This window comes from Coptis chinensis, chromosome 6 (genome assembly GCF_015680905.1).
Source record: "Coptis chinensis isolate HL-2020 chromosome 6, ASM1568090v1, whole genome shotgun sequence".
NCBI lineage: Eukaryota > Viridiplantae > Streptophyta > Magnoliopsida > Ranunculales > Ranunculaceae > Coptis > Coptis chinensis.
Window position 1 is genome coordinate 64289722 of NC_141461.1, and position 24624 is coordinate 64314345.

The following is a 24624-nucleotide window of genomic DNA, read 5'->3' on the forward strand; positions in this document are numbered from 1 at the left end:
GAAAATACAGAGGAGACTGTCGAAATTTTTCAAAAAAGTCACGTACTGTAGGTATATAATTGTTCGAGTTTTGGGGTGTTAGACTCGAAAGTATATATTTAATGTGTTTTCGGTAATGGCTTTGGATGATATGATTAGTCGAGACATTCAAGTTCTTTGATGTACTAAGTCCTAATGTTGCAGTGATCTCATTTTTTTAAACCAGTTATTTAACTGCTCTGGCATTCATCGAGACGGTTAAGTAGCTGGGTTAATTAATGAGAAGTATATTTGTACGAGGTGCTTAGATGATCTGGCATTAGTCGATACATTCAAGTTCTTTGTTGTACTAAGTCCTAATATTGCAGTGATCTCATTTTTCTAACCAATTATTTAACTGCTCTGGCATTTGTTGAGACGGTTAAGTAGCTGGGTTAATCAATGAGAAGTATATTGTTTTAAATTTTCAGGTTATGACAGATTTTATATTTATGAAATGTCGAAAATACAGAAGAGACTGTTGAAATTTTTCAGAAAAGTCACATATATACCTAAATATCTTTTTCTCTCCCCTATAGGTTTCTAAAACAAAGTTGCAATACCATTCAAGGCAGTGATCAAGGATCAGGGCCAAACTACTTTCCAACAATGATACATGGTGAGTCGAATTTTTGCCCTTTTCATCACAAGTTTTTATTATTCAGTTAAATTGTTGGGAAACAAATTAGGCTGAAAAAGAAATGGGTACAAAGTCTGTTAGAGGAATAACAAACCTCATGGCCTTTTTTTGTTTTTACTTTTTTTAAGTGGTTCTTTGTCGAATTGACATACCATTTGAGCTAAAAATTAAGTAACCTTCTTTTGATGGAGCAATAATTCTTGGTTTTGATATACTATTGTAATCTGGAAATCGGCCGTAGTTATTTTGATTTTTCAGTATTAGTACCAGGGTTAAGATTGTTAATAAAAGGACACAACGGATGCTCACAAATATGATCTAAATTTGGGTGATGGAGTTAGCATAGGTTACTGATGATAAATAAGTATAGATTCATATCGACAATTTTTTTATTTTTCATATAGCGTAGTTTTTTTTTTTTCTTTTTCTAGGAGCTAACTACTAAGATGTACAATGAGGGACAATGGTTGCAAATGCCATGTATGAAAAACGTTGTGTGGCATATAGGATTCATATAGACAAAATTTTGGAAGATATTAAGGTAGTGGATGAAAGATATTAAGGTAGTGGACTCATACCCCTTAGTATATAAAATCTTAATATTTTGTATGGATCTGAGATCAGTCTTCCTTTTTATTTTTTGATATGTATGACGTTGACTATATGAGCTATTTTGATTTTAGGGGGTATTACATGTGTATAAGTGTGTAGAATTGTCATACCCATAAATAAATTGAAAGAGCTTGAGATAAAACTACAATGTTGATCATCACATACAAAGGAGAGCACCATCATCATAACATAGTCACAAAAACAACAAGTCTAACATCTTTGAATCGTCTTAATTTTCTAATTAAATTTAAATGATAGTTAAAAGTTTTTATGTTCATTAGATCATGGTTGTACTTGAGAAGCAGTTAACCTACTTGGTGGTGTAGATAGTAAATACATGTATTTTGCATGGACTTAACTCCCCATGGCAGATCGGTATGATTCCAACTAATGAACACAATCGAATATTACAAACTTTGTCAAAAATATAATAGCATTTCCCTTCATGATCATGTTTTGCCTGTGTGAACCTAATCGAATATTGAAAACTTTGTCAAATATTTAATAGCATTTTCCTTCATGGTCATGTTCTAGGACAACACCAAACGATATATTCAAGATTGAAGATTGATTGGTTACCATGTCAATTGCCAGAGCCACTTGCAGGTATGCCTACATACCACTCACACATCTGTCTAATAGATGCATTATGGTTGCATTCAATAACTAAATACATGCTTGAGCTCAACTATTTTTGCAAATTTGTCTGCATGCACGGGTCTATTCATTCATCACAAGTCCTCAAGTTGTGACCAAGAGAAAATGCATGTCAATGTTCAAAGACCAATTATGAAATAGTGCATTTTGAAATACCGTTTGGTATGTAGTTAGTTCAACGTAATTAGTTTTATTTATTTGGTAGTTACTTCAGTGCAATTTGTTTAATTTTTTTTCCTGGGAATATATGGGAGTTAGTTTGTAAGGTATTTTTTTACTTTTTCAAATTCAGTTTTAATGGCATCCTTGCTATTACATACATACAACATCAAACTTAGTTGTTGGTTATTAATCATCATGCAAATGGAAGTTTGTAACACAACTTCTGACTCAAGTTTTTTATTGCAAATATCGGTATTTGGTGCAGGAATAGTAGGCATTGTATGGAAGACGCTTCGGAGTACTTGCCTATTGTTTTGGAGTTACAAATTATCCGGCTGAATGTGCACTGTTTGACCTTATTGTTTTTTATAAGAAGCTGGAGGTGAACTTGAAAGACAATAAATCAATTTGGACTCTAGGTTAAATATTAAGCATAAAATTTTCAAATATTTCTCAACTTTTATTTGCAAGGATATTTGACAATGTTTGTAAGTAGCGGCTGGATATTTCAAATATTTCTCAACTTTTATTTCCAAGGATATTTGACAATATTTGTAAGTAGCGGCTGGATATTCCTGTTGAAACATTTTGCAATATAGTAAAGAAAATTTTACTTTCTCTGTAGTACTTTTAAGAGTTTGCGTTGGAGATGTTAAGCTGACACTTTAGTGTAATAGTGTTATTATGTTGGTTGGGAATCTTATGTAGTAGTTTATGAAGTTAATTGACACACACCTATCATGAAGCCAATTTTGGAGCAGATGCTACTGCAGGGAGGGCCTCTACAATGGCAGATGGACAAGCTATATGGTATGATGACACTAATCCACAATTTGTCTCTAGGCTTGAGTGTCCTTTTAGATCCAGCCTATTTTAGATTCTCGAGTCAGATGTAATGTAAAAACTTAAAAACTTCTCCCTGTAACACATTCTTTCATTGTTAATGCAATCCTTGGGAGCAAAAAAAAAAGTGATTCATCAGCGTACAGACGTTACATGAATTACATTTGGAGTTTATGCAAACAAGTGAATATAAAAAATAGTTTTGAACTAGATATGTTGCAATTCATGTAGAAAAAAACAACTTATATGTTATACAAGGCTTTCCCACCCTAAGCTAGAGTTTACAGTATGTTTTGTTGTTGTACAAATAAAACATGTGACTTCTGGTTTAAAATGTGGCTCAAAGCTTTAACGGTGGTGAGTGAAAGAAGTAAGCTCTCCATATTCGTTTATATTGCAGTACTCAATTAAGAAGCATGTTCTTTTCAGGTTCCCAAATTATGTGTAAGGTTTAGACTTGGTTGTTTGCAAAATCTAATATATGTACTATACTGTTGCATTTTAGTATTTCAGCCAGTGAACTAAAACTTGGGTCATGGTCTCAACTCTCAAGGATGCACTTTGGAGACACTAATCTGACAAATGATTGGGTTACCAACTGAAGAAGTTGGAAGTGTCTCCCTCCTCCAGAGGGGGTGGTGGTGAGGTTCAGTGAGGAGTCCCATAGTTGGTGTTTAGCAAGGCGCCTGTATAAATTGAACATAACTATACTTAATTGTTGGACACAACATTTAAGTTCTTACTGATCTTAGAGAAATGCATTTAGGGATACAAATGCTCAATTTCTTTTGAATATTGGCTTTTAACTCAGTAGCTAAGAATGTACATATATTAGATATTCAAGTAGACAACTTTTGGCTATTGAATTGTTAGCTATCAGCTATCAATGTAGCAGGCCCGGCCAACAAAATCCTAATCTCCAATTTACATCTAATTTGGAATCAAGATTTATTTAAGTATTCTTCACTTTTTTTGGTATCGACTGTAGATTAGCATATCGAGTTGGGATTAGAATATCACTATATTGTCTCTTTTTCTACTACACAACATTAAACGTACTCCATCAAAATTTTGAACTATCAATACTGTCAAAATTTTGAACTATCAATATTGTTCTTGGAAAATTTAGTTTTTACACATTGTTTATGCTATGTGCTAGGAATGAAACTGGGTGAGACCAAGTCGGTGCTCAAGGATCATGTTTTTGCCATGTAAGCGAAGTCCTACAGTTTTTCCTCTTGCGTCTTCAAACTAGAAGTCTAAAACTATCAGTACTTACTCTATTGTATATAGGCTACTCCATACTGAAAGGGAGTTTGTAAACCTACTCTAATGATAGGAATGTGACCTTTTTCTTTGTAATGTTAATCAAACCATTTGCAGGCTTTAGATTGTCATGGGTTTTCGACTTGAGTTTCTATACTTAGTTTCTCGATAATTATTTTGGATTACATATCATTTTTAGTGTCATTTGGAAATTAATGTTTTGATCTAGATGTACATTTCCAACAAAATGAAGTCTATCAGATTATGTAACCAAAAAAATATAGGATTCGTGACTAGGTGAAGGCAGTAATGCAAATTTTTTGGACCAGGGGTATAGTGTAAATTGAATTTAATATATTTTTTTCGATAATTAATTGAATATTTGAATTTAGGGTTATTTAGGGATTGGTCCTACTTATTTAGGGGTATTTAGAGATAGGTCCTAAAATTATCGATTATTAGGGATTGGTCCTTCTTCTATCGATTGACCTTGAGTCGTCTCAGTTGACCGTGGTCAACCCATTTTATAATAATATATTTTTTGATTTTTTTACAAATGGCCAAACTACCCTTGAGTGGGCAGGAAAACCAAATTAAACAATGGACCACTGTCAAAAATCTGAACGACTTAAACTTTTACCAGCAACGACTTAAACTTTTCATTGTTGATTGCATTTCCCACAATATCTAGCTGTGTCAAGTGAAAGGCTTTAAAAATCAGCACCGCTTCCCAAGTTTCTGCTACTTCGACATCGCCACTTGCACAATCATCAAAATTGCAATCATCTCTTACAGCATGAGACAAAGGAGAAGGGCACAAATATCTTGTTCTATCTATAGGATCCAAGATAAGTAATTACGGTAATGATCTCAAAGGCCTAAGCGTAGTGAAACTGTTGAATCTATTGTAACTGAGATTTAAGCAAGAGATCAGGAGGTGCATTGCCTCCAAACCTTCAATAGATTGAAGCTCGTTGTGACTGAGATCTAGCATCTGGACCCATAATAAATGTTCAAACGATCCAATCTTTGATAATGACAAATTGTTAAGCCGCAAGCAGACGCTGTTGGGCAAATTTGGAGAACCAGGTTCCTCATATAGTGAAAGCAGTGCCTTGCCAAAGATTTCTCATTGGAGACTAGGAGTTCTAGAACTTCTTCAGTATTGACCTTCTTATATACAATAGGGGTATTATACGCCCTGAATGTGTCATGAGCCATTAACAACCGTGCAAGAGTAAGCTTTCCAATTTTACAGATCATAATTAGTAACAATTCCCGAAATAGAGCAATCTCCTTGGTCACGGTCTCAAGGAGCCACTCTGAAGCTGTAGCCTCATGATCCTTACTGATTCTTAGTTGATCCAAGGACAAAATAGGACTTAAGTCAAGAGTTGCCACTTTAAAAGTGCGAAATATGTCTTCTCCCCGCACAACAAATTTTCCGACCGCACCTCTTTGCGGCACTTTCTGGTGCCTTGCACCGCAAAGTCACTTTGAATGCAAACCGTGAAGGAAAGCTGTAGCTAGAATCACTTGAAGAAACAATACCCTTAGTATGTCCAAGGCAAACCTCAACTGGATATGCTTTTGCAGAATTTTCTTCTGAATCAGGAAATTTCAGGTATGTTATCCAAGCACGTGACATCCTTGAATTGTCGACTAAAGGTTAAGTGTTTGGGAGCAATCGTCAAGTTATCGTTTTTAATGGAGAAGATTAAGTGTTTCTTTTTCAAACTTGAAGATAATGTTTGGTTAGGGTTTTATGAGAGAAGATGAATTGTCGTAGTGTTAGATAGAGAAGACCAACAATTCAATATAAAGTAGCGTGTCAAGCACGCTTAAGGGTAGTTTGTCCATTTGTAAAAAAATCAAAAAATATATTATTATAAAATGGGTTGACCACGGTCAACTGAGACGACTCAAGGTCAATCGATAGAAGTAGGACCAATCCCTAAATACCCCTAAATAAATAGGACCAATCCCTAAATAACCCTTGAATTTAATATCATCACTGCACCTATGACTCTCGAAGTATTCTGATTGGCATACATTGATCAAACAACCACATTGTTAGATGTATAGGTTCAGGCTATCTAACATATTTTCCACTTTTGGAATTTCATAAATATCAACTTCTAATCATAACTTTTGTTGAAATTAGTAAGGAGTTTTGAGTTAGAATACCATACTTGCTTAACACTGGTGAAAAATGTCTAATACGTAACACGAAAGCCTTATGTGTGTCGGTAGCTTAAGTGCTTTTAATGCATTGCTTTAGGACTTACAATCTATGTCTAGCTGAGTAACCAATCGATTTAATCTAGATACGTGTTTATATACATGTTTATGACTTATGCATATTTTTTTCGTTAACTCAACAAATTATATTATTCTTAAGAATATTAAGGAATGAACACGAAAAAACTTTCGTTAAAACAGGTTTGGGGTCACTGATCTTAAAATATTTTTTCTAAAGTCGCGGCTGACACCATTACCAAGACAACAACCTCCTTCACCCATTTACTCCATTTAGTTAATGAATGATATGCCTTTTTGTTTATTGGAGATTCCATCTGTGCATTTGAATATATTTCTTTGGTGATTCAGCATTATAATAAATCATAGGAATTAATTAGTCTAAAAAAATTAAAACTAATTGTAAAAGTAAGGCTACTTCAAAAGGTAGAAAGAATGAGTTCATTCTTGCATGCATTGTATTAGAATTTGAAAGTTCATGTCCATCTGCAACTATTAATATCTTGACGTATGAACTCTAATTATTTAATGAACTTATTGTGATTTGACGTAATGAACTTGCTAGATAATAGAGGTTGCATGTTATGCAGATGGAGAGACCATTGTACGCAATGAATATAATTCGGTTATCGCTTAAACATCTGGTATGTTTTGAGTATGTGTTCTATTCCTTGATTGTTGCGTTATATTTTGGTATAGTTTATATAGCCGAGGATGATAAAGAATTGTTATTGTTATTTAGGACAGTAATAACCCAAAAATAGAAATAAAACCCTTAAAAAAAATTAGAAAAACATAAATCCTTCAAACAAAGTATGCAATGAATTATTAGCTATCAATATACATATATTATTTATTCAAGTGGACTTTAGGCTTTTGAGTCATTAGCTATTTATGTAGCAAGTTCGGCCATAGGCCGGGCCAAATGGATAGTATAATAAAGAAGTTTGGTTTTTTATGCTGTTATATCGAGCGGTCAGGGAGAAAACAGTTTTGGGATGATCCTATGGTGATAAATCAGTTTATTTTAAGAGTCCTGCTTACTCTACACTAAAGAGTCCTAAAACTTGCTAACACAGTTTCTTTTAAGAGTCCTACTTACTCTAAACTAAAGGGTCCTAAAACTTGCCAACAAAATCACCGCCCGAAATCAATTTCTTTTAAGAGTCCTACTTACTCTAAACTAAAGAATCCTACTTACTCCAAAAAAAATTGCCAACAAAATCACCACCCGAAATAAAAAGCCTTGCTTTATCCCCTCTTCACGGCAAGAAAACCCCTTCTTCTTCACACCAAAAAAAAAAAAAAGAGGTGCTCTCTAGCAAAGTCCAGTCAATTCTTCTTCAGTAACCTTCTTCAAACAGTGGAGATAATAGGTACCCCTTTTGTTATTTTTCATATATACTCAATTGTTAAGTACTGAAGGAAATAGGCTACTGAAAGATTCGACTAATCTGAGTTACATTGTAAGATAAATAGATAATTGCTTTGAGTGTACTATTTTCCACACAAATAATATTAGCATACAGGTACGGTGACTAATAACTACTTTGAAAGACATACACCTGCTCGAGTGCTAAAGTGATCACCATGTTTAACTTTCTATAGATTTGAATTAAAGAAAACTTTATTTATTACAAATATTGGAAACCAATAGTTTCGTTTGTTCTTAAGGAAAAAAAAAATAAAGAGTTGTGTACTCTTCATTGAAAACCAAAATTGTTCATCGAATTTTTCCCCCATAGGTTTGGTTCCTTAGATTAAGTTTACTTAATTCCAACTTAGTGTACATGAAAATGACTTCTAACCCTTGAGCTTTTGGTTCTTATTGATAGCAATATATATATACTTTGGATTATAGGAGTATGCTATTTGGAGAAGGATCGGAAAATTAGTATGCATAAACCCTTCAATTCCCTTTAAATTCCTAAGGTGCACATATACTAATATATGGAGGTTACTGTAAGTAAGCAAAAGAAGAAAAATGTTAAAAACATGGCCAATAGGTCACCTAGCTTAGTGGTAATTCTAAGAGTCTTGAGAAAACATATCTACGCAGGATAATATAATATGGTTAAAGCAAAACTTCATATAATAGCAAAACTACGGAATGGTAAGAATGAAATCTCTAATTGTTCTTTTTATAATTATGTTGTGGTTTCAATATTGGTTTGGGATTGGTTGGTTTCTTTCTTTTTGTGCTCCCACCACCAAACTCAAGTTGCCAAAGGAAGACCCATCAGTTATTGAGTTTTGCAGTCCTTACGTGGCAACTAAACAACAGGATGGCCTTCTTATTCTTATTGCTCAGTCTGAGCAGGCTAAAGCCAATTGTAGGTGCAATTTTTCTTTCCATGGGTTGTTCAGACATCTCCCCTCCCCCCACCACCACCCCCACACACACACACTCAACAACCACCACCACCAACAAGTTTTGCCAGGTTAAAGTGCCCTCAACCCCCCCCTCCACACACACACACTCAACCACCTACAACAACAAGTTTTGCAAGTTCTGACGTGCCTGCCAAGTTCTTTGTAAATTAGATATAGCCCCAGAAAACCAAGACCCAACTGCTATGAGAACTTCATATAAGGTGTGGAAACAAGGGAAACATAAAAAGATCATTTAGAAGGGCTGCACCAGATGGATTAAAAAGTATTAGTTTATTATTGGATTTGAATTCTTAGACAACTTTAACTCATCTATAACTCATCTTCGGTACAAACTTAATGCACATAAGTTTTTTTACTAAAAGGCCAGTTTTATACTAAATGTAAACTCATATGCTTTTTACCTCTTTTGATGGATCTGTAAATTTATATATTGGTGTGCCTCACTATACATTTGGTGTTGGTGTTATGCCAGATCGAGTGTGAAAGGACCTTAGTTAGTGATTTGTTGTATTGCCATAAGGAGTAGTGGGCAACATTTTAGGATATATTACTATTGTTTGATCTTAAGGTGCATTATGATTATATTAGGTTTAAAGCACAATATTTTTTGCATCTAATATTGCTGCTAACTTTTATATCTATTTTCATCGTGAATGCTACACAACTTGCACATGAGTTCTAAGGTTGTTGTAGTTTGTTATACAATAATGATGACCGTTGAAAGGCAATGGGTACCTTAAGCCACATTCACATAAAGAATTCAATATTGTAACATTTTAGTTTTTAATTTTTTATTGTAAATGCAATAGGATTGCTCGCCTTAAAAAATCTCATTTTTGCATAAGGAAGTGTTGAGGATTATATATGCTTAAAATAGTTGTTTAACATGAAATTGAATAGTGTAAAAATAATGTTTAATGCACTTTTATAAAAGCAAAGTGGCGTAGCCACGGGTTAAATTCTAGTATATATATATATATATATATCAACTTAACAAAACAAGTAAGTTTCCTAACTCGCGGTTGGGATTCGATTTCAGGGGTAGAAATAGAAGGTCACCATGCCGCCACGTTAGATTAGGAATTAATTAAATGTCTTAATTGTGAAAACCCTTTGTAGTGGGTAAATATCGTGCCCTTAAATATTTTTTTCTGATATTTTAAAACTCGAGATATTGACATAAAGGTCAATATCTCGGTATATTTCGTGGTGATTTCAAACATTTGCAGGTATTGAGCGGGAAAAGAAGGAGGAAGACAAGGGACACATGTCATAAGTTGATTGGGTCAAAGCTAATTAATGACACTATATAAAGATTGGATGAAGAAGAAAGAAGATTCATTAAATCATTCTCACAAAAATCATTAAAACAGGAGAGAGAAAGAGAAAACCAGAGCGATTGTAAAGTTTCAATTACTAATCAATAAAAACCTTTGTTTCGACTCAGTACATCTTATTCATTCATTCAAACCATTACTAAATCTGTGTGATCTTTAAACAATCAAGTAAAGGTGTCTTGGTCATCACATTGGCGCTGTCTGTGCATTGAGAATAGGAAAATTTGAAGTTTTCTTTTTCTTCGATTTTGAATCCAGAAGTTTGTTATGAATTTAAGTGAAAGAAGCGTGACAGAAGTTTAGTAGTAAAGTGAGAAGTGAATCATAATGGCTCCAAATAAGAAAGCAAACAACAAATGAGTGGATAATAATAATCAATCACAAACAAAGAATACAAGAGCTTCGGTACGTAGGCGATACCAGGAGGAGAACATTGAAGGTGAAACTTCACTTCAAGAAATCTTGAAAAGGTTAAGGGAAGTGGAAAAGCAAAATGCTATATTACTGAAGGAGAATCAAAAGATGAATAAGGGAAGTCCGAGTCTGGTTGTAAAGGATATCCATGGAGACGAGGAAGAGGGGTGTAGTTCAAAATCAGTTAGTCATTTTATGGAAAGGGCATCAGCAATACATGAAAGAACTGTAGAAGCATCACCGATACTTGAAATTCCGATACCACAACCTATCACCAAAGAGATGATACAGGAGATGATGCAATACCAGCTTCTCGAAAAGACTTCTGCTTCGATAAGTGGCAGACAGTGTCAGCAGAAATCTGATACATCAAAGTGTCGAGCTGATGCCCATTCCACCAAAGTTTAAACTTCCTAAGTACACTCAATATGATGGGACATCAGATCCGATGTACCATCTATTCGGATATCGACACTAGTTTTCGATATACAAAGGAACAACTTATCTTGATTCATTGTTATGCAAGTCTTTCTCTTCAAGTCTGAAGGGGAAGGCATTGAAGTGGTTATGTTCTTTACCAGAAGGGTCGATATCATGTTATCGAAAGATTGAGGAGAAGTTCTTGACCAATTATGGTAATCAGCGAGCAAAACTGAAGCAAGTGTCAGTATTGTTCTAGCTCAAGCAAGGGAAGAAGGTGATGTTCACCTTTTGCTAGTGTTAGAGATTTGATTCTCTAATTAGATAAAGTGCGAAAACAAAGAATTTTCCTTACTCACGATATTCATGTGTATAGCTTTGAGTAGGGATTTCGAACCATCCTAAGTCTAAGACAACTTACAACTTGTTTTTGCTCTTTTAGGAAACTAGTGAGTAAGTTTAAACTATGGATGAATTAATACTAACTACTTGGTTTCTTTTAATGCAAAAACTGAAAACTTTAAGTTACGTAAACATGCAACTAAAACAAAGATAAAAATTGACTTCTAGATAGGTGTGGAGAGTTAGTTCTCCTCATGTGAAGATAACCTCTATTGTATGATTTTAGGTTCTTGCATCTTAACCTTCCTAGAACTCATAGACAAGTCCTAAATAAGATTAACTTGATCCCTAACACTATGACTCATCTCTAAGCTCAAATTGCTAGCATGTAGAACCAAAGCAATGACTTATCTCTAAGATCATCACCTTGATTCCTAACTAGACTTTACACCAACTACCATTTTGGGATAGGATGTAGGTCTAGTTGTTCTCCCTAAAAAATTTACTAAAATCACATCACTAAGGTTATCCCTCACATGAGCATCATTAACCCCCCACAAAGGGAAGGATTTAGCTCATGATCCTAGGGATATAAATGAAAGATGCAAATAGACATGTAAAATGAGAAAGAAGAAGAAGAAGAATAATAAAAGAACTCACTTGCATTAAGGATTTTAGATTACATTTAGAACAAGAACACAAAAAATTCTACCATTAAAACTATTACAAGATTTTTCATAAAAACTCCAAACTAAAAACTAAAACTTAAAAACTAAACTCCTTCTCCTACTAAGGAGCTAAAACAAATAATGCATGATAAAAGAAAAGAAGTCAAGGGAGTAAATGAAGTGCATCCCCCCTTATTTTGTTTTTTTCTTCCTTTATAGAATTATCCCCCTCATCCCACGTGAAAACACACACACACACACACACACAAACACATTTAATTCACTTTTATCCACCATATTAAAACAAAGTGACACCTTGTTTTTTTTTCACTATTAACGCCTAATTTTATTAATTACATGCAAGGTGTCAATTTTGCACCAATAATTTGGCACTTTTGTCTTGACATGCTCCATGATTGATGATTCATCTCTTCTTGTGGGCCCGAAAGGTGGGTCCATGCGCTATGTCCATTGGTGGGTCCAGACATCGATTTCTGCAATTTCTGGCCTAAGGTAGAGCTAGTCATGCTGATCATCTGGGTAGCTTACTTGCCAAAATCAGAGTCTAGGTTAACGAGATATAAGCTCCGAAAGTTTATACTTTCCTTTACATAGTCCCGTTCTGACTCGATTCTATCATGTTTGAGTCCCCGGCTTTGATCCGTCTTTGTTTAGCTTCACATGGCTGATTTGGAAGAATTCATATATACATCATTCCCCGTGCTTTAATGTAGGTTTAACCAATATTTTGATGTTTACTGCAAAGACCTGCAAAAGTACAAAAATATACTTATTTCATGATTATTAAACACATAATTAACCAAATTTATATGTCTCATTGGGGTTTAATATTACAGTTTTGGGTGCTTATCAGAAGGAATCTCTGAAAACTTTCTTATCTCGGTTTAAGGCAGATGCACAACTCGTAGAGCATTTAGATGAATTGGAAATGACAGCTGTGATGGCATTTTAGACAGGGCTTATTCTAGGTTCCGATATGCACAAATATATTTCTCGAAAGGATATCTAAACTCCTGAGAGAGTTGTATGATAAAACTGAAAAAGATGTGCAAGTAGAAAAAGGTATTATGGCAGCATCGGTTCAACCAGTGTTACAGGTATCGAATCAATTAAGTCTGCTAAGGAGGAGAATTACAACAAGTCCAATAAGAGGAAGTTGGTAGATTCTTATCCAAAGTCTGAAAACCAACCATCACAGAAAAAGAGGTTTGAAAGATCGTTGAAAGAAGAGTTAGATCCAAGCAATTATATCTCCATTAATACTACAATAGAGGATATTTTAAGGAGGCTGGGGAAAGAACCTTATTTCCAACATCCAACTCACAAGCTTTGAGAAATAGCAAATAAACCTTTCTGCAATTTCCATAAGGTCAAGAATCATGAAACAAATAAGTGTTTACAACTACTCAGAGAAGTGGATAGATTAATGCGAGATGGGAAGCTTTGAGAGTTCAGAGTAGATGCTAGGCCGGAAGTAACAACTATGGTGAATGATAAGCCTTTAGGGGTGATCAATATGATATAGAAGGGGGTTATCCCACAGAAAAAGATTATAAGGGATAAAATCCGAAAGATATCAATAGTGAAAGAGGTGCTAGAGGTGAACATAGAGCCGATACCGGTGAACCCTTCATTAGTAGAAGAAAACATACCTGGAGCTATTATGTTTGTTCAAGATGATCTGTCAAAGGTGATGTTACCTCATGATAATGCTTTGTTGATTACATTAAGGATATCAGGATATGATGTGCAGAAGGAATTGGTGGATTCTGGAAGTTCAGTCAATATTCTATTTTGGAAAACATATACAGGTATCGGATTTGATGAGTCGCATCTGAAAGAACCGCAGTTTAATTTGTTTGGCTTCAATGGAACCTCAACTAGGTCAGCTCGGGAAATAAAATTGCCAGTAAAGGCAGGTCCACAGATAATTATGACTAAGTTTATAGTCATCAAGTATCAATTAGATCATAATGCTATTTTGGGAAGAAAGTGGATATATGCTATGAGAGCGGTTCCGAGTACTTTTTATCAGGTTATCAGATTTCCGACTGCTTATGGGCCATATGAGATAAGAGGTGATCAGTCAGAATCTGAGAAATGCAATTTTGTTACTATGAAAGGTATGATGAAAGAGAAAAAAATAGATACTAGGGGCGTCTCGGAAGACACCAGATAGCAATTAACAGAAGATTTATCTCTAAAGTCCGATACCAAGAAACATCAGGAGGATTTTAGATTTACAGCAGAGATAAAGAGAGAGGTGGAAATAGTTCTAAGCAAAACAATGGAGGAAGTACAAAAAGTCAATATCGGTCAGAACAATGAAAGTTGCTTCACTTTTATATGAATAGAGATAAGTGCATGTATTAGACAAGATTTGGTGAAGTTCTTAAGACTAAATAAAGATGTATTCGCTTGGTCGATGGCAAATCTTCCTGGTATTGATCCTCTTATATGTTCTCATAAGTTGAATATACAGTTCCAGTACATCAGAAGCATAGGAGGGTTAGGCCAATATACGCAGATGCGGTACAAAATGAAATACAGAAGATGCTGGACTGTGGAATCATCAAGGAAATCGATAACTCAGAATGGGTAGAAAATATTGTTGTTGTCCCAAAGAAGAATGGCAAGGTTAGAATCTGTATGGATTTCACAGATGTTAACAAAGAATGTCCCAAAGATTATTATCCGATGCCAAGAATTGATGAATTGGTCGATCGAACAACTGGTTTCGAATTGCTGAGTTTTTGCGATGGGCATTCAGGATATTTTCAAGTTATAATGGCTGTATTGGACCAGTTGAAAACAACATTTGTTGTGGAAGGAGGTCTTTATTGTTTTATTAGAATGTCATTTGGTCTAAAAAATACTGGAGCAACGTATCAGAGGTTGGTTAAGAAAATGTTTAGACATTTGATCAAACATATTGTGGAAGTCTATATTGACGATATGGTGATAAAATCGAAAAAAGCAGAAGATTATGTTAAAAACCTCGATACGGTGTTTCGAATATTCAGACAATTCTATATGAAGCTCAACCCACCCCGAGAAATGTACTTTTTTGGGGTCAATTCAGGGAAATTTCTGGGGTATATAGTCATAAAGAGAGGTATAGATGTGAATCCAGACCAAATTCGAGTTATTCAGCAGATGCCTTCTCCAAGTACTAGGAAGCAGATACAAAAGCTAACAGGAAGAATTGCACCTTTGAATAGGTTCATATTATGAACTTTTGACCGATGCAAACCCTTATTCAAGTTGTTGAAGAAGAATACAAAGTTCATATGGGAGGAAGAATGTGAAGGGGCTTTCTCAGATTTAAAGAAGTATCTCCAAGAAGTGCCAACTCTGATAAAGCCAGAGGAAGGTGATACTTTATTTTTATATTTAGCAGTATCAGATTTTGTTATTAGCCCGGTATTAGTAAAAGTGGAAAATGGGTCTGAGCGACATGTTTACTTTCAATCCAAGACCATGCTTGAGGCTGAAACTCGATATTCGATGCTAGAAAAATATGCATTAGCTCTCCTTTATTATACTCAAAGGTTGAAACCTTATTTCCAATCCCACTCAGTCATTGTCATGACGAACCTTCCATTAAAGCATACTTTAGCTAAAACAACCAAGTCAGGAAAAATTGCGAAGTGGTTAGTACTTATTGATGAGTTTGGAATTGAATATAGGAATAGGGTTTCAGAGAAGAGCCAAGTATTGGCGGATTTTTTAGCAGATTTTCCTGCTGAAGTTGAAAATTGGAAGATTGAAGAAGATAGTGGCTTAAATTTGAAAGAACCTAATGATGTGAGGGATGAAGATGATCCATGGGCTGGTACATATGGTTAGAGACTTTTTGTCGATAAATCATAAGGACAAAAGGGATGTGGTATCGAAGCTATTCTGATAACACCAGACAATTAGAGATTGGAATAAGCAGTTACTCTGGGGTTTCATACGTCCAATAACTAAGCAGAATATGAGGCATTGATGACAGGTTTGGAAATGGCTAAATCGCAAAATGTCAAAGAGTTGACTGTATTCAGTGATTCTCAATTAGTGGTAAGCCAAATCAATGGAGGGTATTCAGCTAAATGCGACAATATGATTGATTATTTGAACTTCGTTAGATTGAAGCTCAAACATTTCAGCAGAATCAAATTTTAGCACCTTGATCGAGGAGAAAATCGACATGCAAATGCTTTGGCATATGTCGTTGCTATGCTGGAAAATACAAAAGGACGTATGTTGCATGTTGGTGTTCAGCATAACCCAAGTATCGATACAAAGCATCCAGATGTTATGGAAGTAGATACAAATTCATGGTTAAGCATATGTTTTTGTCTAAAGGTGAGTTACCAAAGGATAAAAATGAGGCTAGAAGAGTAAAATCCGGAGCTGAAAGATATATGTTGATTGAGGATGACTTATATCAGAAAACTCCTGGGGGACCGCATTTGAAATGTATATCGACAGCCGAGGCTAGTTAAATTATTATAGAGATGCATGAAGGGGAGTGTGGATATCATTCAGCAGGGAGATCATTAGCTAACAAGATAGTGAGGCAAGGATACTTCTGGCCACAGATGCGAAGGGATTGTCTTCGATATGCAAAGAAGTGTATCCAGTGTCAGAAGCATGGACATGCAATTCACATTCCAGCAGAGGAATTGCACTGTGTGTTGAACCCATGGCCGTTTGCTTTATGGGGGATGGACATTGTTGGACCTCTAATACCTTGGAGAGGCAAGAAAATGTTCATGCTTGCTGTGACTGATTACTTTACTACATGGGTAGAGGCTATAACTTTGCAACATATCAGAGAACAAGATATTATCAGCTTTCTGTTTGAAAGAGTAGTATGTTGATACGGTCTACCATATGTAATCATATCAGATAATGGTCCTCAGTTCGTAGGAGGCCAGGTGAGAGATTTCCTAAAATCGTATAAAATTAGACACTTCACCTTGGCACCTTATTATGCTCAAGGTAATTGATAAGAGCCCAAAACTGTAGTTTTAACCCCTTTAACAATATCGCTTTTGACCAATTATGTGATTAATAAGTAAGAGTTAGTATTGTTATCATGTTCTTATGCATTTCAGGCATTGGAGTCGAATATGGGTAGAAATGCGCCCCTTTTGCGAGATAAAGGAACAAGGGTTGGTTGCTAAGAAGTTCTATGATAAAAGACCAAGATTCAAGGAAAAAAAAACCTTTTTAAAGCCCAATCAAAGTTGAAAAGTTAAATTCAACGCGGGCAAAAACAACAAACAAAAGTCACCAGAACTTCCGAAGGCCGTATCTTTGGACTCAGACCTCGGAATTGGGCCTACCTTATGTCAAAACGACCAGCTTGGAAAGATCTTTCCAATGGTCATAGACTTAACACAATCAGAGGATAAAAAGTGGACGAAAAAGCTATTAAAGTCAAATCCAACTGAAAAGCCCTTTGTGGACTGAAGTACTGAGGTTTTGGGCTCGATTTTTCTGCCCAAAACAGGCTCCTCAGCCCATGCACGATTTTGTGGATTTGGTCTCCTCCATTTAACAAACAAAGACTTAGCTTTTAAGGATAGTTAGATCTAGATCAGAAAAATAGTTTTAAACTTAGTTTTTTTACTTAGTCAATTAGTTTTTTAGTTAGTTTGAATTAGTGAATGATCCAAATACTTAGTTTTAATTCATTAAATTAGTTTATATAGATTAATCTAGTTAGTTGTCAATTCTATTAGTTGTTAGAACAAGTTCTGAATCTTAGAATAAAATACTTAGTTTATATTTCAATCTTTAATTTCAAATTCAATCTTGCATTCATAGATTTAGTTGTTTTAAATTGATAATTAGTATTCATAATTTTAGTTCTAGATTAGTTTGAATTTTAGTTCTAATCTATTTTGAATCTTAGACTATTGATAAATTAGATTAAGAAAGTTAATTAGTTATTCAATATGACTTGTTTTGATTGTTCTCGTTTTAGAAATGATAGTATGATCATTCAAGGCTAAAACTCCATTAGAGGGGTTTGAAGAAGCCTTGATGAAACTTGATTGTTGTTAGCATAGAATAGTTTGTAATATTCTATTCCATTCTAGAAAGCAATTAGTTCACCATGAGAATAGGTTTGATTGTTTCACATGCTAGTTGTTAGTTGGTAGAGATTACCATAAACAATTTGGGATTAGGAAGACCCAATTACTATGCGAAATCATTGCAATTCGGATTACTACAATTCCTCGCTAGTTGATTAAGTCGAATTAAGGTGGAATCAAATCCCCCTAATTCCTCCTCATATTGTCAAATTAGTAATTCCGTAGTTTGAATTATCGTATCTTGTTTAGTATAACTTCTATCGTTACTCATTGAATTTGGTAGAACTGATTATCGTAGTTAACATTGAATTCTAAAGAACTAGGAATGGAATGAACTTTCTATTCCAACTATATTGCAATAGCATCGAAAGTAGAGAACTTTGATAAATTAATTAAGCTGAAAATTAGCTTTAGTTTTACTTGTGTATAGTTTCGTAGCGTATGCATAGGTAAAACTATCTTTTTACTTTTTATCAAATGGCGCCGTTGCCATCTTAGTTCCGTTCAGAATTATTTTCATTAGTATTGTTAGTCTTCCCAAAGTCCCATTAAACCCACCCACCCTTGTTTGGTTCTAACAGTGATTGTCTGGTTCAGAAACTAAACAAATTTCCCAGAAAAAGCTTGAGCGCGCCCTGCGTCCTTACAAGGCTACTTCTGAGCGCTCCTGGAACTCGAGTTGGACCTGAGCACGACCCGCGCCCTATCAAGGCAAAGTTCGAGTGCCCCCTGTGCTGAAGCGCCTGGAACTCGAGTTGGACCTGAGCGCGACCCGCGCCCTATCAAGGCAAAGTTCGAGCGCCCCCTGCACTGCAGCGCCTGGAACTCGAGTTGGACCTGAGCGCGACCCGTGCCCTCTTCTGGAGCAGCCCAATTTTCATAGGTTAGTTCAAACTTCCATTTCTTCAAGTTATTCAGTGTTTCTAACTTGTTAAATACACTGAGCTCGCGTATATAAGACGTTATTCATAAGCGAAGCATGGAGGTATTCAGGTACTCCTTTCTTCCACTCCCCATATCTCCTGTTAGAGGATTTATACAAGCATATCAGGGTTGTTTTGACTGTTGTCGTGTTTATTTAATATTGGACTTAGCCTTGCATGAGATTAAGGTCAAGTAGAGAAAAAACGATTAATGTAATCTATCGTGAACGTCAACACACAAACCTATCTAGTATACCACACACTACACTTGAAATAATGGCTGAAGAAAGAGAGTCTCCGCTCTCTGACTTTTACAAAGCTTTGAACGATAGCCCAAAATCTTGCATCGTTCTTGCAGACCCCGTGGGGGATTTCCGAATCCCCCCAAATATATTTAATTTATTACCCATTTTTCATGGGTCATGGGTTAGACCATGAAAAACCTTATCAGCATATGCGTAGGATTGAACAAGTCCTTACCACATTCCATCATCCTACGGTTGGTGCGGAACAAATTAAACTGAGGGTGTTTCCTTGCACCCTAATTGACAAGGTGACGTCTTGGTTAACTGCCTAAGTGCCTAATTCTGTGGACTCATGGGCCAAACTTGTTCAACTATTTATGGAACAATTTTACCCACCACTGAAGACAAATGAAATGCTTTCCAAGATTCATTTTTTCCCACAGAATCCTTAAGAATCCTTTTCAGAGGCTTGGAATCGTTTTACTGACTTTCTTATAGAGTGTCCACATCATAACCTTGCGGAAGACACGTTAGTTCCTTCCTTTTTCAAGAGACTTTTACACCACCACAAAGAGGTCCTTGATATAATGAATGGGGGTAGCTTCCTCAGTAAAGGAGCCTAAGAGGCTTATAAGTTTTTAGAAGATCAAACAAAGCGTAATAATAACTAGGGGGTAGTGACGATATCCCCCGCTCCGCTAGTTCTTCTTCAGCAGTTAAGGTTGCCGATATGTTTGAGATTAAATCCAATCCTGAGCTTAAAACTTTAATCGAATCTCTCACTAGAAAGGTAGAAGCTATTTCTGTTCAACAAAAGCATATCCCTGTCATGAATGTCAACTCTAATCCATGTAATTTATGTTTGAGTCCTGAGCACCCCGACTCCTATTGTCCTCTCGCCTATGAACAACAAACATCACAACCAGATAATGTTTGCTCAATTAATAACTATCCTATTCCTAATGCCCATTGGAGACAACATCCCAACTTCAGTTGGAGAAATAATCAATAAGTTACACCTCCAGGGTTTAATAATCAAAATGTTAGGCCAACAAACAATTACAACCAAGCTCCACCATGACAAGGACAAGGACAAAGACAAGGGAATTATAATAATTATAATGCTAATAGAGGTATCGTTCAGGTTAATCATAACTATAACAACCCACCTGTTAATAATCAATGTGACATAGTTCCTGTCACACAACTTGTAACAAACACTCCTCCACAACCGGATTGTTTCGACGGCTTTATGCAAACCCAACAACATATTTTACAGTCCATCCAACTTTCCTTACAATAGTTAGCCCAAGAGAAAGTACAACCCAAAGGTGTGTTTCCAAGTCAAGCGATACCTAATCCTAAAATAATAAACACAGCCTTTGAAGTAAATGGTAATACTAGTAATGAAAATGGAAACGTATGTGAGCTAAATGCCATCACCACTCTCCGTTCTGGCAGAGTGGTTGATAACGCCGTAACTATGCCTGTAGTTACTCCACCAGTAGTCCCTACACCGGATATTGAACTAGATACCGAAATAGAAACTAAAGATCCTACCCCTATAGAGGTACCAGTTAAAGCACAACCTAAGAAACAAAAAGCCAATGTTAGACATCCTGTTGATCCATACACTAAATATAGAAAGAAACCACCGTTTCCCCAGAGACTAGTCATGTTAACTAAGGATACAAATTTCGATGAGATTAGGGAAGTTTTCAAAAATCTAAGGATAAACCTTCCCTTTCTTGAAGAGATTAAAAAGTTACCTTATCATGCTAAGTTTCTTAAAGAGTTGTGCACTACTAGGCGTAAAACAAATATTCTTAAAAACGCCTTTTTAACTGAACAGTTTCCAACCTTATCCTAACATAATGGAATCGTTAAGTACAAGGACCCTGGTCATCCTACTGTACAATGCACCTTAGGAGATTCCCACATGACGACCGCTTTATTAAACCTGAGGGCGAGTGTTAACTTACTCACATATTATTTATATAAACAAATAGGTCTACAGGAGATACAACCTACTAAAATGACATTGCAATTAGCGGATCGGTCTATTAAGTATCCTAAGGGTGTGGTTGAAAACGTGATTGTTAAGGTTCAGGATTTCTACTAGCTGATTTTGTTATCCTCAATACAGAAGTCGCTAACGACTCTGTTCCGATCATCTTAGGGCGTCCTTTTTTGGCAACTGCCAAGGCGCTTATAAATTGCCGCGATGGTTCGATGTCCATATATTTTGGCCATCTTTATGTTGAGGTAAATGTTTTTAAAATGACGAAACAGTTCCCAGATGTGACTTCGGATGGAGAGGTTCGCATGATCGAGAACTTAGCTCAAGATTATTTCAAACCCACATTTCCTGATAATCAGATGCACAAATTCCTTTCCTTTAGAAGTTCCAACTTCGTCGAGAACTCCCCGAAAGTTGAGGAAGATTTCCTTTGACTCTTTTGCAACTCTTCCTGGCCACCTCGCGAGTCCCTCCCTGTCAATATCCATTCATCCCTTGACGCTATGACGGAAGATGAATTTTTCACCCTCTATCCCAGTAATTTTTTTGACCCACCTATTGAGGAATGTCTTGCATATCTCAAGGCTTCTGATGATCTAGACTTGGGAGCTCTAGCCGAGCCCCATTCATCCACCTCACATCATCCTATCACTCATTCATCTTCCATCACCAATTTTCCCCACCTTCCACCTTTTCAAAGGAAACTTGAGTTTGCACTTGACCCTCTTGTTTCTCCTGTGCTTCATGATTTTCTAAATCCTCCTAATACGAAAATAATTCTCAAGGAAAAGGCACTTGACACCTTCATTTTCAGAATTGAGACAGTTCCTACCTACACCATGAATGAGTTTTGTGCTAAATCCACATTCCCTTTTTTTCCATTCTTTCCTTCTAAAACTTATACATATCCAACATATCTTCCACAAACATCCATTTTCTCTCGATCATTCACTTGGACACCTTTTCGTTCAAAGAGGAAGAAGAAGGTGTATGCTCGGTTATGTTCTAGGTCTATCAGACTTCGCTTTCATTTCACTACGTTGTGTCGTAGAAAATCATGGTGCTTGATTGTGTTTGGGTGTGTTTCCTGTGATCATTATGTATAGAACGATCCACAACTATTTCAGTTGTTGATATATGGTAAACTGCATGTTAATTATATACATATAATTTAGATAAAGTCTTGAGTATCTGACTATAAAAGACTCATTTTATTCTTCGGTGTACTCCATTCCAATCTTATATTTTGGTAAGTGCACCATTCAGGTAACTGGGCCCTCCCTATGGAGTGTGTGGCTATAAGTATCGGATCCTAAGTCCATGTTTAATGTAATTCACGCTTCCCACTTTCGCATGTTTTCTCGGTTTTTGAGTCATGTTTATCTGTGGAGTGATTTACATCTTTACTGCTTATTGTTTTCTTTATAATAATCCGTATCCATACAAAAATAAAAAAATATTAAAACCATAAAAATAGTAATTTAGGAAATTTGTTGTTTTGATGTGGTTTTTATTGTTTTTAGTAGATTGGATATTGAGTTGTTAAATTTGAATTCTATAGTTAATTATTATTTGAATTTCTATTTGAATTTAATTTGGTTCTTGTCTAAGCATGTGATGATTTTTGAATGAATCCCACTTCTCGAATTGTTTGGGGGTGATATTATTGTTTTTAGCATTGCTTTTATCTGATCCATCATTTTAGAAGTAATTTTGCAATGAGTTGGTTGAGAATGTTGCCAATATTGGTGTGGCTAGGATTAGATGTTGTGGTAGGATGAAATTTCAATGAGTTAGGAAGTTGTTATTCTAAATTCAATCTAAAATATATTAGGTTTGTTTTGGAATAATGAATCTGGGTTGTTTCCGTTTTAGGTTTTGGAAATATTTTGTTTCAGGCAATTGCCTTAAAATTTTTGGCAACTTGTTAATTCGTTTTAGAAACTAAAACCCTATATATACTTGATTCATTCTACACACAAAACCCACACATCTCACTTTCATCTCTCACCCTAAACCTCTAATTTTTTCCTTTTATTTTTCAGTTCATCCTGCTCTTCACACATAGAGCACCCCCCACGCTCTACATAGGCTACTTCTGAACGCGCCTAGCACTGAAACGCCTGGAGCTCGAGTTGCACAGGAGCGCACCCCGTGCCCTACCTAGGCTATTTCTGAGTGCACCCCGCGCCCTGACCTTCGTAGCCCCTGAAATTTCTAATTTTTTGTGAGTTGTTCCAGGGTTGTTTGCAGCACTTAAAGAGAGTAGTTATTGTGATGACATCTCCTATAGTCATACCGGAGCAGTCTTTCAAAGATTTGTTCCAAAGCGACACCTATGGTGCTTGGTTTCGCGAGGTGATCATATACGTAGGTTGGGAACCGCTAATGGTTGCACCTTACACCCCATCCAACCAAGTGGCGCTTAACAGGTAAGCAATCGTAGATGATAAATGGCGTGAAGCCTAGCAAATCATCATAGCATGGTAGGATGTGAAGGAACCTCATTTCTTTATAGAAGAGGTTGACGACGTTTAAACGCTGGAGATAAGGTAAGTTTTTAGTTTCAGTTAGTGTCTGCTTATGTTCCAAGCAATTTATTTCTTGTAACCCCATAACGGGTGGAACTCATATAGAGTTATGTCTGTTTTTATTTTTCTATATTAGTATGTTTTAACCTTGTTTTGCAGATGTTCCAAAATTTTACGCGTTTCCATGGTATATTTCTACCATTTTTATTTCAATACTTTGAGGACAAAGCATGTTTCTTGTTTGTGGGTGGCATAGAAACACGCGTAATTTAAGGCATCTGTTAGGATATAGATATGTACAATATGCACTTGTTTTCTAGTAAAAAAAAAAAAAAAAAAAATATATATATATATATATATATATATATAAATATATAAAAAGTTTATGATATACACTTAGGAATATTGGTATTGTTTCTTTCCCTGTGTTCTTAATAATCTAGAAGTTTCACGTTAGCTTTTGCATTAGAATAGTTTTTAGAAACTTAGGTTAATATATAAGTAATAATCTTTGCATCTTTATATAAATATATTGCATGAGTATCTATGTTGTATTGGCAGTACGTTTCTGAAATCTAAGCTAGAGTAGTTATTCTACAAATCCTGTGAGAATATAGCCTAAAGCCTTATATGAGTGAAATATTTGAGAAATGACACAAGGGAGAAGTAAATTCCGGATAGAGAAATCACACGTCCACTTGCTTGATCACTATACATATCTTAAGCGAGAATTTAAGCCCTCTTTGGATCGATATAGCCA

The 24624-nt window shown here is 35.6% G+C and overlaps 1 long non-coding RNA gene across 1 annotated transcript; it reads left to right on the top strand.

The window, feature by feature from the left end:
* Positions 1-556: 556 nt before the first annotated feature.
* Positions 557-2681, top strand: LOC147493926 (uncharacterized). Its single transcript, XR_015197530.1, has 3 exons — positions 557-637; positions 1805-1876; positions 2355-2681. It is a non-coding gene; the product is annotated as an uncharacterized LOC147493926 (long non-coding RNA).
* The last annotated feature ends 21943 nt before the right edge of the window (positions 2682-24624 follow it).